Raw genomic sequence first — 18,233 nt, 5'->3', positions numbered from 1 at the left:
CAGGTCAAAGTGTATTCCTCATAGTCTCTACACAGATATCAAAGTGAGAAAGTGAGAATCATACATTACCCTAGACAGTTGTGTCACTATTTGAAATGTCTCTTTTACCATAAGATATTGAATGAGGGCTAAGGCTTCATCTTAGCGCATAAGCGCATTCTTAATACACGAGCCGGTGGTAAAGGGGTTACGTGTGTGTGTGTGTGTGTGTGTGTGTCTGTGCATGCACGTGTGCGCGTGGGTGTGTATGTGTTCACTGCTTCAGATAGGTTAAATGCAGAGGATGAATTTTACTGTGCTTGAGTGTGCATGTGACAAATAACGGCTTCTTCTTCTTTTGTCTATGGAAATGCTGCTCTTGCTCTGCACAGAGCTCAATGAAGGCCATGTGTTGGCATTGGTGGATGATTTCAGTGACAGGCAAGGACTCCATGACAGTGCTTCTTCCTCATGATTACAAGTTTCAGCACCAGTATAGCATTCTAATGGTTCTTGGAGAAAAGAGGAACCGGGAGACAGGCTTGCAAAAACTTGGGGTGAGTTCCATCCATCCATCATCCATAACCACTTATGCTGTGCAGGGTCATAGTCAAGCTGGAGCCTATCCCAGCTGACTATGGGTGAGAGGTGGGGTACACCCTGGACAAGTCACCAGACCATCACAGGGCTGACACATAGACAACCATTCATACCTACAGTCAATTTTAGAGCCACTAATTATCCTAAACTGCATGCTTTTGGACTGTGGGGGAAACTGAAGCACCCAGAGGAAGACACAGGCAGGAGAACATGCAAACTCCACACAGAAAGGCCCCCATCTGTCACTGGGCTTGAACCCAGAACCTTCTTGCTGTGAGGCAGCAGTGCTAACCACTACACCACCGAGGTGCCCTGGGGGTGAGTTCATTATTATAATATGAGCTTTTCACACACACGCATGCACGCACACACGCACGCACGCACGCACGCACGCACACACACACACACACACAGAACTGTGCTAGTTTCTCTCTTTGCTCACTGGCTTCTCAAATCAAATAAAAACACATATTAGTGGATTCCCAGTGATTAAACATAGGTGAGACTCATCACATGTTATATACCCTTTCTACCTGACTCCTCAACACGCACAGCTGATGCTTGATCATGCCCCTGCTACCACACCTGTATTTTCCTTTTTATTGATACTTTGGACTTGCAGATCCCCAAGCATTGTAAGTTCTCTTGTAAATGTGATGAATTTAAAGAGAACAATAAATGGTCAGAGATGTAGTGTGCTGCTATGCAGAGGTCTGGAATGCTTTGTCCAATGCTTTTACCCCAAAACTCCAAACAAATACCAAACAAAAGCTTCATCTAGGATCAAGACACAAGGACTGTAGACAATCCAGCTAATTAATCAAAAAAAGTGCCATTTTATCCCTTGAGACATGTTTTTTTTTTTTTTACAATGATTAGTTAGTTATATATATATATATAGAGAGAGAGAGAGAGAAAGAAAAAAATCCTACTCAAGCCCCAAGCTAATGACCAAAAAAATTGAGGAATGTTATGAGAAGAGCAGTTTCTTTTGATTTCACATGAACTGTAAAACATCACTAACCTCTCGAATATTTCATGAATTATGCAATTTGCAATAGTGATACAAAAATGAGGCTCTCTGCAGCAAATATCTTCCCTGACACATCCACACTTGCTTCCTTTCAGTTGGTTTAGCTTTGCTATTGTCTTTGGAATGAAATGCATCAAAACAAAGTGACAGCAGGAGGCAAAAATCCCATAATCTTATGTGGCTGGCTTGCCACATTTTCAGATGTTCTGAGTCCTCAGATAATCATGCTGGGATGTTCCTTGTCATTCAACTGAGTCAAACTTTACATCTGATTCAGCAGTTTAGCATCAAGAATAATTCCTCTGAAAGCTCTGCTCTTCACCTTACATTAAAAATTATGATGATTTTTCAATCTCTTGATTTGAGATAAAACAACCTCCAAACATCTAACACTTGGTTCTTTAAATGCAGCCTTGTGGATCAAAAGTGATGTATTTTTCCTAATTCCCAAGTTACCTATTCCAGGTCATCATCTAATTATTTAGGGCTAGCTGGTTAGGTGGATTGGAATTTAGACCCTAAAACTATGCAGGCTAGTCAAGAAGCCCTGATCCAACACCACGATTAGTCAAGTCTAACTTGCAAATCAAAGTAGATAGTTAGCTGGTGTCATGTCAAAGTCAAGTAGTTATACATTTGTAACTGAGTCAATTCCATTGTACCTTTGCCTCAAATCCAAATATTTTCAAAGCATCAAAGCAGTTATTCAAGTTGTATCCTAAGTCTATAAGCTGCTAGTGAAGTCAAGTCCAAAGTCTCAAAGTTGCAAGGGAAGTCAATTCCAAAGTCTCAAAGTTGCTACTCAAGTCAAGGCTGGAGTCCCTAAGGTGCTACCAAGGACACATATCCAAAGTTCCTAAGCTGCTATTCAAGTCAAGTCCCAAATAACATTATTTCCCCCATCATTGATACACATTTTTTGAGCATTCACAGCCAAAGTTAAACCTTTTGTCAGAGAGTGAAGGACCAAATTGAAGTCCAGGTCCAGGATTTGAATGCACTCCTGCACCAGCTCCACCCTGGCTAATGGTCTTTGCTGTATCTTCTTACCCCAGTCAGGGTATTTATACTTATCAGGTTAAACTGATTTTTTTTGCTTCCTTTTTATTCACTGACACCAGCTTTTGTTGCTAGTTCAAATAAGGGATGCATCCTTGCATCCTGTCTTGCTAGCATTAAATGACACTGTCTTGCCAAATGTTTGTAGACACCTGAGCATCATACCCACATGTGCTTGTTGAACATTCTGTGGCAGCGGGGGAGTGGTCAAGCGTCGGTCTGTGAATGGAGGGCAGAGTCAGGGAAGGTAAGTGGTAGTATCACTGCAGCTGATATGAATTAACCTGTGTTTGTGTGTCTCCCCCAGTGACCATGCCCTATAAAAGGAGAGAGAGAGCAGATAAAGGGGAGCGCTCTCCCAACCAGAAATGTGTGTGGGAGAGTGAATGAAGTCAAGTCAAGTCAACTTTATTGTCAAATATGCTATACATGCTCGACATACAGCACAGATGAAATTTCAGTCCTCTCTGACCCACAGTGCAAACAGGCAATGCAATAAATAAAAATAGAATAATTGAAATAAACAATATAAACAATTTAAACACTCAAGATAAGAACTAGACATAGACTAAACATAAATATATATACACACACACACACGCATATACATACATATACACACACATAAATTGGAGCAAATAAACAGTCAAGGGCACTTGAGGTATAGCAGGTAAACATGAAATAAGCAGTATAAACAATAAACTAATAGCTGTTAAGGTGAGGTAGTGAGGAATAGTGCAAAAAGCTGAAAAGATATATATCATCTCATTATCTCTAGCCACTTTATCCTGTTCTACAGGGTCGCAGGCAAGCTGGAGCCTATCCCAGCTGACTACGGGCGAAAGGCAGGGTACACCCTGGACAAGTCGCCAGGTCATCACAGGGCTGACACATAGACACAGACAACTATTCACACTCACTTTAGAGTGACCAGTTAACCTAACCTAACCTGCATGTCTTTGGACTGTGGGGGAAACCGGAGCACCCGGAGGAAACCCACACGGACATGGGGAGAACATGCAAACTCCACACAAAAAGGCCCTCGCCGGCCACGGGGCTTGAACCCGGACCTTCTTGCTGTGAGGCGACAGCGCTAACCACTACACCACCATGCCACCCATATATATATATATATATATATATATATATATATATATATGCTCCACCCACCTGCTCTGATTCTACAGTGGTGCTGAAACCCAGGACGGAGTGCAGAAGGAGACAGCCCCATGGAGTCCTCCCCCTTCAAGGACCTGGTCCATACCCTCACCACAGCCCAACAGAGCCAGCACCAGGCACTGATCACCCTCCGGAAGGAGCAGGAACAATGGTTCAAAGCCCTGGTGCTGGCACAGCAGGAAGATCGCCAGGTGTTCTGGCACCTGCTCACATCGGCGGGGTCCACAACCACCCCTGCCACGGACCCTCCCCACCTCACCCTAACGAAGATGGGCCCGCATGATGACCCCAAAGCCTTCTTCACTCTCTTTGAGCAGGCAGCAGAGGCGTGGGGTTGGCCGGTGGAACAGTGCGTGGAGCACCTCCTCCCCCTGCTAATGGGCGAGGCGCAGCTGGCCACACTGCAGCTCCCCGCTGACAGCCAGCTGGTCTACACGGACCTCCGCAGGGCCGTCCTCCAACATGTTGGTCACACTCCGGAACAGCAACGGCAGCGCTTCCGCGCACTGCACCTGGAGGAGGTCGGCCGACCATTCGCGTTTGGCCAGCAACTCTGGGATGCCTGCCAGTGGTGGCTGAGGGCCAACAACCATGATGCCAAGGGAATCGTTGACCTGGTGGCGCTGGAACAATTCGTTGCCCGACTTCCGGAAGGAACAGTGGAGTGGGTCCAGTGCCATCGCCCAGCATCGCTGGATCAGGCGATCGAGCTGGCGAAGGACCATATGGCAGCCGTTCCGATGGCAGGACAGCATGTCTCCTCTTCTCCCCCCTCTTCTCTCTCTCCCTCTCCCTCTGCTCCCCGTCCTTGCCCCATTCCCCCACCGTGGAGGCAGGGGCCGGCTCCACCCCAGCTGGCACGCCGCACCTGCAGTGCCCTCCCATTTCCTACTTCCTTGTCTGTGTCTTCCTCCCCTCAGGTGAGTGATGTCAGGAACACCGGTGCAGAGGGAGAGCCTGGGTGTTAGGACTAGGACTGTTTTGGCCTCTAGAGGCCGCTGTTATTTCCTTTTCATGTCGTGTTTATTTTGGCCTCTAGAGGCCGCCACTGTTCCTGTGTCTTGTGTTTGTGTTAATTGCCTAATTATCTTCACCTGTGTCCTTAATTAGTTTGTCTATTTATACCCCTGAGTTCAGTCCTCTTGTCACGGAGTCTTTGTGCTGTTATGTTTATCTCCAGTTTCCTTTGTACTATGTTTTTTGATCTTCTTAGCTTTTGAATTTTTGCACTTTGCTTTTCTTTTGGATTATACTCTTTGGTTTTTTTTTGTCTTTTGTTTTGCCCTGTATATAGTGTATATAGTTTAAATAAACCTTTTGATTCTTTTTCTACTTCCGCCTCACGCCTCTGCATTTGAGTCATCCCCCTGGTGGCCTAGTGGGGGTTTGCTGGATTATCACACCAATGAACCAGGTTCGAATCCCAGCAAAACCCTAACAGAAAGACTCCGTCATGACCGACTCAGCAGAGGCTGCTTCAACTGTCTACCCGGCCAACCTTCAGGGAATTATGGCAGCTTTGACACGCTTCGGAGCGACCATGGACGCTCATGGACGTACGCTCACCAGCCAACGTGAGGCCCTCGCTCGCCACGAGGAACTGCTTCAGCAAATTGGGAAAACCCTGGCACAGCTGACATCTCTGCCTGCATCTCCTGCTCCTGATCCAGTTCCTGCTCCTGATCCAGCTCCCACTCCTGCTCCAGTGCCTCCTGCAATGCTGCCTTCTTCACCTCACGAACCCAGCCTTCCTGCACCACAGAGGTATGACGGCAAGCACAGTGAGTGCCGAGAGTTCCTTACCCAGTGTCAACTCACCTTTGAGCTTCAGCCTACCACCTACACTACGGATCGCCGCAAGATTGCCTTTGTGATCACCTTATTAGCTGGTAAGGCGCGAGCCTGGGCTACTGCTATCTGGCAAAGACAGGGACCTGAGTGCTTTGATTTCCAGCTGTTTTCTGAAGAGATGCTTCGGGTCTTCGATCAGGCAGACATCAGTACCGACGCAGCCCGAAAGCTCATGTCCATCCGGCAAGGAGGAAGCGTCGCAGATTACGCCATCTCGTTCCGAACACTCGCAGCAGTAAGTGGATGGAACGAGACTGCCCTGGTGTCAGCCTTCCACCATGGTCTGTCTGACCCCATCAAGGACGGTCTGGCCTCTATTGGATGCCCAAGTGACCTCGAAACCCTCATCTCACATGCTATTCGTCTGGACAACAGGATGAGAGAACGCCACCAAGCCTTGAGCCCCCCCAGCCTCCCTACCTCTACCTGGAGACCGTCTACCTCCTTCAGTGACTGTCCAGAACCCATGCAAGTGGGTCGTACTCGCCTCTCCGCATCTGAGAGGGAGCGCAGAAGGAGGGACAAGTGCTGCATCTACTGTGGCAAGCCTGGTCACTTCCGAGCATCATGTCCCGAACTCTTGGGAAAAGGACCGCCCCGTCCAGCCGAGGGAGGGTTGTGACGGGGCCTACCCTCTCTCCCGGACTCCCTGGCCAAGGAATCTACATCCCGGTCTCCATCTCCTGGGGTGAGTCTGTCCACTCTTGTCAAGCTTTGATAGACTCAGGGGCGGCTGGGAACTTTATGGATATTCACTTCGCCCAAAGCATCAATATTCCGACTGCATCTCTTGAAGTCCCACTGTCTGTGTCTGCCCTCGATGGCCAAGCGTTAGGTGATGGAAGAGTCACCCAAGTTACTTCTCCAGTCTTCCTCCAGTCTCAAGGTCACAAGGAAGAAATATCCCTGCACCTGATTCCTTCACCTGAGTTCCCAGTTATTCTAGGCCTTCCTTGGCTTACTCGCCACAACCCTCGCATAGACTGGGTAACAAGCCAGGTTGTGGAATGGGGCCCTGCATGCCATGCCTCTTGTCTGCTCTCTAGCTCTCCTGTGTCTCCTGCCGAGCCCCCTGATCTCACCGAGTTATCTCAAGTTCCCACAGAGTACTGGGATCTCAAGGAGGTATTCAGCAAGAGCAGGGCCGCCGTTCTTCCTCCGCACCGGGCCTACGACTGTGCCATCGACTTGCTCCCTGGGACTACCCCTCCTCGTGGCAGACTGTTTTCACTCTCTCAGCCAGAACGCAAGGCCATGGAGGAATACCTCAAAGACGCCCTGGTCTCTGGGTTTATTCGACCCTCCACTTCACCTGCTGGAGCCGGCTTCTTCTTTGTCGGCAAGAAGGATGGGGGGCTCCGACCATGTATTGATTACAGGGGCCTGAATAAGATCACTGTGCGCAACCGATATCCCCTTCCGCTGATGTCCACAGCTTTCGACCTGCTCCAAGGCGCCACCGTCTTCACCAAGTTGGACCTACGGAACGCATACCACCTCATCCGTATCCGACAGGGAGACGAGTGGAAGACTGCCTTTAACACCCCGTCTGGGCACTACGAATACCAGGTGATGCCCTTCGGACTCACCAACGCACCAGCTGTTTTTCAGGCCCTAATCAACGACGTCTTAAGGGACATGATTAACCTATACGTTTTTGTCTACCTCGACGACATCCTTATCTTTTCCAAGACCGTGCAGGAGCACCGCCACCATGTCCGCCAGGTTCTCCAGAGGCTGCTACAGAACAATCTGTTCGCCAAGGCCCAGAAATGCGAATTTCATGTTCCCGAGGTCTCCTTTCTGGGATTTATTGTACGGACAGGCCAACTCCAAATGGACCCTGCCAAGACCCTGGCCGTCCGGGATTGGCCTACTCCCAAGTCCGTTAAGGAGGTTCAGCGGTTCTTAGGATTCGCTAACTTCTACCGCAAGTTCATCAGGAACTTCAGTTCTGTGGCAGCACCCATGTCAGACCTCACCAAAGGGACAGGTGGATCTTATGGCTGGTCTCCTCAGGCAGAAAAGGCGTTCAAAGACCTCAAGGACCGCTTCTGCACGGCACCCATTCTGGTTCTCCCGGACACCTCCCAACCATTCATCGTGGAGGTGGACGCCTCGGACAGTGGTGTCGGCGCGGTGCTCTCTCAACGTTCGGAAGGAAAGCTGCACCCCTGCGCTTACTTCTCCCACCGCCTGAGTCCTGCTGAGTCCCGGTACGATGTGGGGGATCGAGAACTGCTAGCGGTCAAACTGGCCCTTGAGGAGTGGAGGCACTGGCTGGAGGGAGCACAACATCCATTCCTGGTTTGGACTGACCACAAGAACCTGGAGTACCTCCAGCAAGCCAAGAGACTGAACCCTCGACAGGCTAGGTGGGCCCTGTTTTTCAGTCGGTTTGACTTCACCCTCTCATACCGCCCCGGCTCCAAGAACACCAAACCTGACGCACTGTCCAGACTGTTCTCTGCCACTAACAGGGAGAATGAAGTCGGGCCTATTATCCCTGTGTCCCGGATTGTGGCCCCTGTCCGCTGGGGTATTGAGGAGGCTGTCCGACGAGCCCAACGCCAGGACCCCGGTCCTGGGACGGGGCCACCAGGCCTCTTGTACGTCCCACATCAAGCCCGGGCCAAGGTTCTCCAGTGGGGTCACTCTTCCCCTCTCACCGCCCACCCGGGAGCTCGGAGGACCCTGGACTTCCTGAAAAGACGCTTCTGGTGGCCTAACATGGAGAAGGAAGTAAGGTCATTTGTCCTGTCCTGTGAGGTTTGCACCAGAACCAAGAACCCACGACAGCGTCCCCAGGGTCTCCTGCATCCTCTGACCATTCCCCGGCGTCCCTGGTCCCACGTGGCAGTCGACTTTATCACGGGTCTCCCTGAGTCACAAGGTAACACGGTCATTTTGGTCTTAGTTGACAGATTCTCCAAGGCCTGCCGCTTCATACCACTGTGCAAACTCCCCTCTGCTCTTGAAACTGCGAAACTTTTGTTTAATCATGTCTTCCGAGTCTTTGGTCTTCCACAGGACATCGTCTCAGACCGAGGGCCCCAGTTCTCCTCCCGAGTGTGGCACGGGTTCTGCAAGGTCATCGGAGCCACTGCCAGCCTCTCCTCTGGGTTTCACCCACAGTCCAATGGTCAGACGGAGAGGCTCAACCAGGACCTGGAAACCACCCTGCGAGGCCTGGCTATGGATAACCCGACATCGTGGAGCACCTGGCTGCCATGGGCGGAGTACGCCCACAACACCCTGCAGTCATCGGCCACCAAGCTGTCGCCATTCCAGTGCCAATTCGGGTTCCAGCCACCTCTGTTCCCGGACCAGGAGGAGGACGCGGGGGTGCCCTCGGTCAACCAATATGTGAGACGGTGTCGCAAGACCTGGAGCAAGGTCAGGAAGACCCTCATACAGACCTCCAGAACCAACCAGACTCAGGCCAACCGCCATAGAAGACCTGCACACGCTTTCCGCCCTGGGCAGCGTGTTTGGCTGTCCACTAAGGACCTTCCACTGCGGGTGGAGAACCGCAAGCTTGCTCCTCGCTACATTGGCCCCTTCAAGGTGGTGCGCAGGGTGAACCCTGTCTCCTACCGGCTCCAGTTGCCCCGGACTCTGAGGATCAACCCCACTTTCCATGTTTCCCTGTTACGGCCCGTACTGACGTCTACGTATGCCCCTGCCCCTAGGAACCCCCCACCCCCCCGCATCTTCCAGGGGCAGACTGTGTTCACTGTGAATCGCCTGCTTGACTCCCGCCGGGTCCGCGGCGGGTTGCAATATCTGGTGGACTGGGAGGGCTATGGTCCTGAGGAGCGCTGCTGGGTTCCTGCTCGGGATGTCCTTGATAAAGAACTATGTCGGGACTTCCATTCGGCCCATCCGGATCGCCCTGGGAACGTCAGGAGACGCTCCTAGAGGGGGGGGTCCTGTTAGGACTAGGACTGTTTTGGCCTCTAGAGGCCGCTGTTATTTCCTTTTCATGTCGTGTTTATTTTGGCCTCTAGAGGCCGCCACTGTTCCTGTGTCTTGTGTTTGTGTTAATTGCCTAATTATCTTCACCTGTGTCCTTAATTAGTTTGTCTATTTATACCCCTGAGTTCAGTCCTCTTGTCACGGAGTCTTTGTGCTGTTATGTTTATCTCCAGTTTCCTTTGTACTATGTTTTTTGATCTTCTTAGCTTTTGAATTTTTGCACTTTGCTTTTCTTTTGGATTATACTCTTTGGTTTTTTTTTGTCTTTTGTTTTGCCCTGTATATAGTGTATATAGTTTAAATAAACCTTTTGATTCTTTTTCTACTTCCGCCTCACGCCTCTGCATTTGAGTCATCCCCCTGGTGGCCTAGTGGGGGTTTGCTGGATTATCACACCAATGAACCAGGTTCGAATCCCAGCAAAACCCTAACACTGGGCCAGTTTGCTGGCACTGTGGGGAACCGGGGCACCTCCAGCATCAGTGCTTGGTGAAGGAGATGGGCATGGTGGTCCGGATCCCCAACATGCTAGGGACCGCCCTTGATCAGGCCGGAGCGTATTGCATACCAGTGAGTATCCAAGGGGATACGTATCAGGCTTTGGTGGACTCCGGCTGTAATCAGACCTCAATCTACCAAAGCCTGGTGCAAGACGAGGCAGTGGGGAGAGCACAATTGGTGAAGGTGTTGTGTGTGCACAGGTATGTTCACAACTACCCTTTAGTGTCGGTCCACATTCTATTTCGAGGGGAAAAATTTAGAGTAAAGGTGGCGGTTAATCCTCGCCTTACCCACTCAATAATTCTGGGGACTGATTGGCCGGGATTTGGGGAATTAATGGCGCATCTAGTGAAGAGTGGGGCCTGCCATAGTTTAGCTAGGGGAGGTCCCGGAGTGGCATTGGCGGGAGCGGTTGTCACAGAGCTGTCTACGTCATCACTGCATCAGAGTGAGGAGCAGCCTGCTCCTCCTCCCTCTCTCAGGGATTCCCTTGCGGATTTCCCGTTAGAGCAGTCACAAGACGAGACTCTGCAGTATGCGTTTGACGAAGTGAGAGTAATCGATGGTCAAACTCTCCAGTCAAATGCCACACCATCCTTCCCCTATTTCTCCATTATTAAAGATAGATTATACCGAGTGATGCAGGACACTCAGACTAAGGAACCAATATCCCAGCTTTTAATCCCAAAGAGCCACTGGGAATTCATATTCCAGGTGGCTCACTTTAATCCCATGGCCGGACACTTAGGGCAGGATAAGACACTAGCCCGAATAATGGCCCGGTTCTATTGGCCAGGGATTCGCGGCGATGTCCATAGGTGGTGTACAGCATGTCGCAAATGCCAGTTAGTAAATCCCGCGGCCATTCCAAAAGCGCCTTTGCGCTCTCTGCCATTAATTGAGACCCCATTAGAAAAAATTGGGATGGATCTCGTCAGGCCATTAGATAGGTCAGCATGAGGATATCGCTTTATTTTAGTTCTGGTGGACTATGCAACACGATATCCGGAAGCAGTGCCTCTTCGCAATATCTCAGCACGTAGTATTGCAGAAGCGCTCTTCCACATCATCTCCCAAGATGGAATCCCCAAAGAGATTCTGACTGATCAAGGCACTACGTTCATGTCACGCACACTGCGCTAACTGTATGGGTTACTGGAAATTAAGCCTATCCACACTAGCATTTATCACCCACAAATGGATGGCTTAGTCGAATGGTTTAATCGCACCCTCAAAAATATAATTAGAAAATTTGTAAGCGAAGACGCATGTAACTGGGATAAACGGCTCGAGCCCCTGTTATTTGCAGTGCAAGACGTCCCGCAAGCCTCCATGGGGTTCTCCCCATTTGAATCATTATACGGGCGTAAGCCATGTGGCATTTTGGATATGCTATGTGAAAATTGGGAGGAGGGACCTTCAACTAGTAAAAATGAAATTCAATATGTTCTCGACCTGCGCACCAAACTCCACACACTCATGCACCTAATCCAGGAGAATTTGCGGCAGGCCCAAGAACGTCAAGTCCATCTGTACGATGGGCACGTGCCTTAGGGAGTTCACACCAGGAGATAAAGTACTTGTGTTGTTGCCCACGTCGAGCTCCAAATTGATCGCCAGGTGGCAAGGACCCTTTGAGGTCACACAGCGAGTCGGGGACGTCAACTATGAGGTGAGGCGAATGGACGGGGTGGGGCATTACAGATTTACCACCTCAATCTGCTAAAACATTGGAACAAGGAGGTCCCTGTGGTGCTGGTGTCGGTGGTTCCAGAGAAGGCGGAGCTGTGGCTGGAGGTTCAAAAAGGAAAATTGACATTGCCCACCGCTCCGGTCCCCTGTGGAGACCACCTCTCCCTGACCCAGTTCACGGAGGTCGCCCAGTTGCAGACAGAATTTTCTGACGTGTTCTCGCCCCTGCCCGGCCGCACCACATTGAGACGCCCCCGGGGGTAGTAGTGCGCAGTCGCCCTTACTGACTGCCCAAACACACAAAAAAAGGTGGTTCGGGAAGAACTCAAGGCCATGCTCAAAATGGACATCGTTGAGGAGTCCCACAGTGACTGGAGCAGCCCGGTGGTCTTGGTTCCCAAGGCCGACGGGTCAGTCCGGTTCTGTGTGAACTATAGAAAAGTCAACATGGTGTCTAAATTTGACACATACCCAATGCCTCATATTGACGAGTTGCTCGTTCGACTAGGCATGGCTCATTTTTATTCAACACTAGATTTGACAAAGGGATATTGGCAGATCCCCTTGACTCCTCTATCCCGAGAGAAAACGGCCTTTTCCACACTGTTTGGCTTACACCAGTTCGTCACACTTCCTTTTGGGCTGTTTGGGGTGCCTGCTATGTTCCAGCAGGTTATGGACATGGTCCTCTGCCCCCACACCACCTACGTGGCCGCCTACCTAGACGACATCATTATTTACAGTAATGACTGGCCGCGGCACCTGGAACACCTGAGGGCCGTCCTTAGGTCACTGAGGCGAGTGGGTCTCACAGCCAACCCGAAGAAGTGTGCAATTGGGTGGGTGGAAGTATGGTACCTGGGTTTCCACTTGGGCCATGGGCAGGTGTGTCCCCAAATTAACAAGACAGCAGTGATTGCGGCCTGCCTGAAGCCCAAGACCAAAGAGGGGGTGAGACAGTTCCTGGGGCTGGCTGGCTACTATTGTAGGTTTATACCTAAGTATTCAGATGTCACCAGCCCACTGACTGATCTCACTAAAAAGGGAGCACCAGATCCGGTCCAGTGGACAGAGCAATGCCAGCGGGCTTTCTCTGAGGTAAAGGCTACACTGAGTGGGGGGCCACTGTTAAACTCCCGTGACTTTTCTCTCCCCTTTATTTTGCAGACAGATACATCGGACAGAGGGCTGTTCTGTCCCAGGAGGTGGAGGGGGAGGAACGTCCTATGCTGTACATCAGCCGGAAGCTGTCGGTGCGCGAGGGCAGGTACAGCAGGATAGAGAAGGAATGCCTCGCCATCAAGTGGGCAGTCCTCGCCCTCCGCTATTACCTGCTGGGGTGCCCTTTCACCCTCTGTTCGGACCACGTGTCCCTGCAGTGGCTCCACCATATGAAGGATGCCAACGCGCGGATCACTTGTTGGTATCTGGCACTCCAGCCATTTAAATTCAAGGTGGTCTACAGGCCAGGGGTGCAAATGGTCATGGCGGAGTTCCTCTCCTGCCAAGGGGGGGGGGGGGGGGGGGTCAGCTGCAGGCCGGACAGCTACCCAGCCTGAGTTGGACGGTGGGGGTATGTGGCAGTGGGGGCATGGTCAAGCGTTGGTCTGAGAATGGAGGGCGGAGTCAGGGAAGGTAAGTGGTAGTATCAGTGCAGCTGATATGAATTAACCTGTGTTTGTGTGTCTCCCCCTGTGACCGCGCCCTATAAAAGGAGAGAGAGAGCAGAGAAAGGGAGCTCTCTCCCGACCAGAAATGTGTGTGTGGGAGAATGAATGAAGCTGAAAAGATATATATCATCTCATTATCTCTAGCCGCTTTATCCTGTTCTACAGGGTCGCAGGAGCCTATCCCAGCTGACTATGGGCGAAATGCGGGGTACACCCTGGACAAGTCGCCAGGTCATCACAGGGCTGACACATAGACACAGACAACCATTCACACTCACATTCACACCTACAGTCAATTTAGAGTCACCAGTTAACCTAACCTGCATGTCTTTGGACTGTGGGGGAAACCGGAGTACCCGGAGGAAACCCACGTGGACAACATGCAAACTCCGCACAGAAAGGCCCTCGCCGGCCACAGGGCTCGAACCCGGGCCTTCTTGCTGTGAGGCGACAGCACTAACCACTACACCACTGAGGCACAGAAGTATGAAATGTAAAACTGTCAGACTCAAGAACTCTTTCTTTCCCACCACCATAGACCCTGAACAGCTGACAGGAGTCTATAACCATGGACTACCTCCCTGTAAACTGTCCTTGACTGTTTACATCTGTAAAACATTAAAAAAAGCAACCTCTTAGATGGTGTTGTAGGAGGCCTTTGGAGATTAAAATCAAGTGTTTGCAAAAAAAAAATTATGTTTTTGTAAGGTTTTATGGGAATGTTGTAATCTTACAACATTGGGTGAAGTGGGTAGCAGAATTTCCTGTAGGCTATTTGTACTCATTGTCTGAACATAAAGGTGCAAATGTTTGTACCTCAGGAAAAAAACAACAACTAAGGGTTCATTTGCATGGTTGATTGCTTATTACTTGGCCCCAGAACAGTATATAACATGAATAATAATATCAACATTAGTCATATTTTTATGAATAGCAATTTTATTTAAAACAATAACTAAATAAAAAACAGGAACATGTGCAAGGCAAGCATGTGCATGCATGTAGGGAGTAGTGCAGTGATCATTTACAGTGATAGTTCCAGAAACAGTCCTTGTCCTCCGAAAAGCAAAGACCAACATCACACTTGCGGCACTGTGTGTTGGTGTACCCTTTGGGGCTATGTCTGCAGCACCCTCTCTTAGTCTTCATTGGGAAATGTCCAATGAGGTCCTTGCGTGCATCCAGTGGTGGGTGTGCACATGATCTCTTTGGTGGGATGCTGTTTGGACTCCCATCACCCGAGGATGGTCTCTTCTGTGCATTCAGAGGGCTGCTTGTTGTCGCTGTCTGTGTGTCTGGGCTACCAGAAGATAGTCATCCCCTCTTTGGAGTTTTGACTGTGTCCACCAGAATGAGAGAGGATGCTAGCTGTGCCTGGAAAAGTCTCATGATCAGTGTCTTTTTCTTAAAGATCTTGAGAGCTTGGCAGTCCTGCTTGTAGAGGAGCTAGGCGTTGACCACAGCAAGGGTGATGGTGTGCCAGAAGATGTACATGTACCAGCGGTGGGATTTCAGGGGGAACTTATATTTGGCTGTAAATGAGTCCAACAAATCCACACCTCCCATGTATGTGTTGTAGGTACCCACAATGTAAGGCCTTTCAACTTCAACGTAGGTCTTGTTGGCTTTGTCCCAGCATTGAATCTTCTGCACCAGTTCTGTTCCAGCAAAGGATGACACAAGTGTGACCGCCCTGTTGTCATACCATTTGACAGCACAGATGTTGTGTTTCACCTCCACTCTGTAGTCAAAGGTTCCTCTCCCCTTCTTCTTCAAGCTCTTATCATCCTCAAGGTTGCAGTTGGGTATGCTCACCTGCCTGGCTGTTCCCACATAATGGATTCCACGATCAAGGAGCTTTTCTATCAGTGGAACAGAGGTGAAGTAGTTGTTTGCATAGATTTTGTAATTCTGCAGCGTCGGGTCTTTTCGACTACACTTGGCCAGGTATGTTGTAAACTTACAACATGGCTATTTTGACTACCACACTTTCCCAGTGTTGTAAAATTACAACAAATATACAACATGCTCTAATTTACATTTGAGGCATGTATTTCACAATAACCACATATGTACATGTTCTAGTCAGTGTAATGATCACCAAAAAAAATATATTAAAGGCATTTTACTTACTTAAATCTGACAAATCCAGTCCAATGAAACAAAGTGTTGTTGCTCGGCCAAAGTTTTGCAGTTTGTGAAAGTTCGGGACCTGTGGGCCGGACTTATATACAAATGTCCTATCCAATACCATTGTGAGACTGAACAATAGGACTCAATGACTATGTTAATGTGAAAAAAAAAAAACATTTATACATTTTTTTAGAAAAAATAATGTTGTAGGCGGCATGGTGGTGTAGTGGTTAGCGCTGTCGCCTCACAGCAAACAGCAAGAAGGTCCGGGTTCGAGCCCCATGGCTGGTGAGGGCCTTTCTGTGCGGAGTTTGCATGTTCTCCCCGTGTCCACATGGGTTTCCTCCGGGTACTCCGGTTTCCCCCACAGTCCAAAGACATGCAGGTTAGGTTAACTGGTGACTCTAAATTGACCATAGGTGTGAATGTGAGTGTGAATGGTTGGGATAGGCTCCAGCTTGCCTGCGACCCTGTAAAGCGGCTAGAGATAATGAGATGAGAAAAATGTTGTAATTCTGCAATGTCGGGTCTTACCTGGATTTGTTTGCACATTTCTGCCCTTTTTGCTGCTGTTCCTTGACTGTGTTAGTCTGGCTAACGCAACTTCAAAGCTCTGCGAGCATTGGTCTGGCATAGATATTAAGCCCAACCGTTTCCCAAAGCGCGTGGTTGACCCGCCTCCCTGAAATGCCTCAGTTTGCTACTGGTCGAAGCCAGAAAAGACTGTGACGAAGCTTAAACCAATCACATCACTCTTTCCTCTGACGTATGTGATGCGACAGAAACTGCTTGAGTAACAGGAAGAAGAAGGAGGAGCTGAAGAGGAAGAGGACGATAATAGCGCGATCAAAGGCGAGACGACCACAACGATAGGATTCTCACTGAGCCCCATTGATTTGGCTACCAGCGGGGCTAACTGGTAGATTAAACTCTTTCCGAAGCCGGTCGGGAGCAAGGCGAAAACATCCTTCCTTTCAATAAATACCTCCAGGGCTACTCTTTGCTCCATTTTCAATGAGAACTTCCCGTTGAATGCTTTCAATACAGCATCTACCGCTGTGTCAAAGGCTTGCCGCTGCTCCATGTTCGTAATGTTTCTAGTGAATGAAGCGCTTCCGACATAGATTCTGTAAACAATCTATGGCTTCCGGTCGCAGTTCTACTACGTCACTGCCTTGAACACACTCTACCCAGGGCCGTTGGAGATGCTCAAAGTTGATTGGCTCCCGATTTTTCGGGAGCTTGGAAGAGCTGGAGATAGCTTGCCTTGCCAGACTAAGTTCGCAACAGCCCCCCGTGTTGCGTCACACTTAGGATGGGCGGGCCCAGGCTATGACTGTGTACAGCTGGTTACATTGTTTGCACATTACTGCCCCTCTTGCTGCTGTTCCTTGACTGTTTACATCTGGTTTACATCTGTTCATGGTGGACAGCAAGCTAAGAATTTCATTGTGTAAGAGGACATGTCCTTACTGTGCATATGACAATAAACACTTTGAACTTGAACTTTGAAGACATTGTGGACATATTCTATTCAACAGCAGGGGAAAAACACATTCCTTTTTAATATATGCCAAGGGGGTTAAGTTTAGGATCATCCATCTGTTATCTGCAACTGCTTATCCTGTGCAGGGTCACGGGCAAGCTGAAGCCTATCCCAGCTGACTATGGGCACTAGGCAGGGTACACCCTGGACAAGTTGTCAGGTCACCACAGGGCTGACACATATGCCGCTTTTCCACTACCAACGCAGCTGAGTTGGGCTGAGTCGAGCTGAGTGGGGCTGTTGGAGTTGCATTTCGACTACAACCGTGCTGAACCATGCTGGCTGGAAGTGGGTGGACACATTGGGTGGAGTTAGCGAAAGTGGGTGGACATCACGTGATGTCATTAGGCGGCGCAAACAGTGACATCAGTGACCTTTTAAGCGGTAGTCTCACGACCTGGATAGTAAACAATAAACATGGAGGACATGGAGTCGTTAGTGTTGCTGGTCTTGGTGCTGTGGCTTGTTGTCACTGACAATGCCAACAGATACTGGCAAGAGCGTATAGATGAGGCGAGGCGCATAAGGCTTCAGAAATTCTCGTAATTCGTAATTCTTCTTCTTCCAGGTTTACGGTGTTTACAGATCCCAGCGTGCTCGCGGGGCGTGTGTGGGCATGTGAGGACACTCCTCCTCACCAATCAGTGCACAGGGGAGTGTCTCCTCATGCCCCTAGCCCCACTCGGCTCGGTTTGGCTTGCTTCAGCCCCACTCCAAAACCGTGCGAGTTTTGGGTGCTGAGTAGGGCTGAATCGAGCTGAGTCGTGCTGCTCTGAGGTAGTCGAAACGCGAGCCGTGTTGGGCTGAAGTGAGCTGAAGTGAGCTGAAAAAGGGTAGTGGAAAAGGGCCAATAGAGACAAACAACCATTCACACTCAATTTAGAGCCATCAAGTCACCTAATCTGCATGTCTTTGGACTGTGGGGGAAACCGGAGCCACCCACACAAACATGGGGAAAACATGCAAACTCCACACAGAAAGGCCCCTCTCAGCCACTGGGCTCAAACCCAGA

This window comes from Neoarius graeffei, chromosome 2 (assembly GCF_027579695.1).
Source record: "Neoarius graeffei isolate fNeoGra1 chromosome 2, fNeoGra1.pri, whole genome shotgun sequence".
Classification (NCBI taxonomy): Eukaryota; Metazoa; Chordata; class Actinopteri; order Siluriformes; family Ariidae; genus Neoarius; species Neoarius graeffei.
This window is presented reverse-complemented; position numbering follows the sequence as displayed.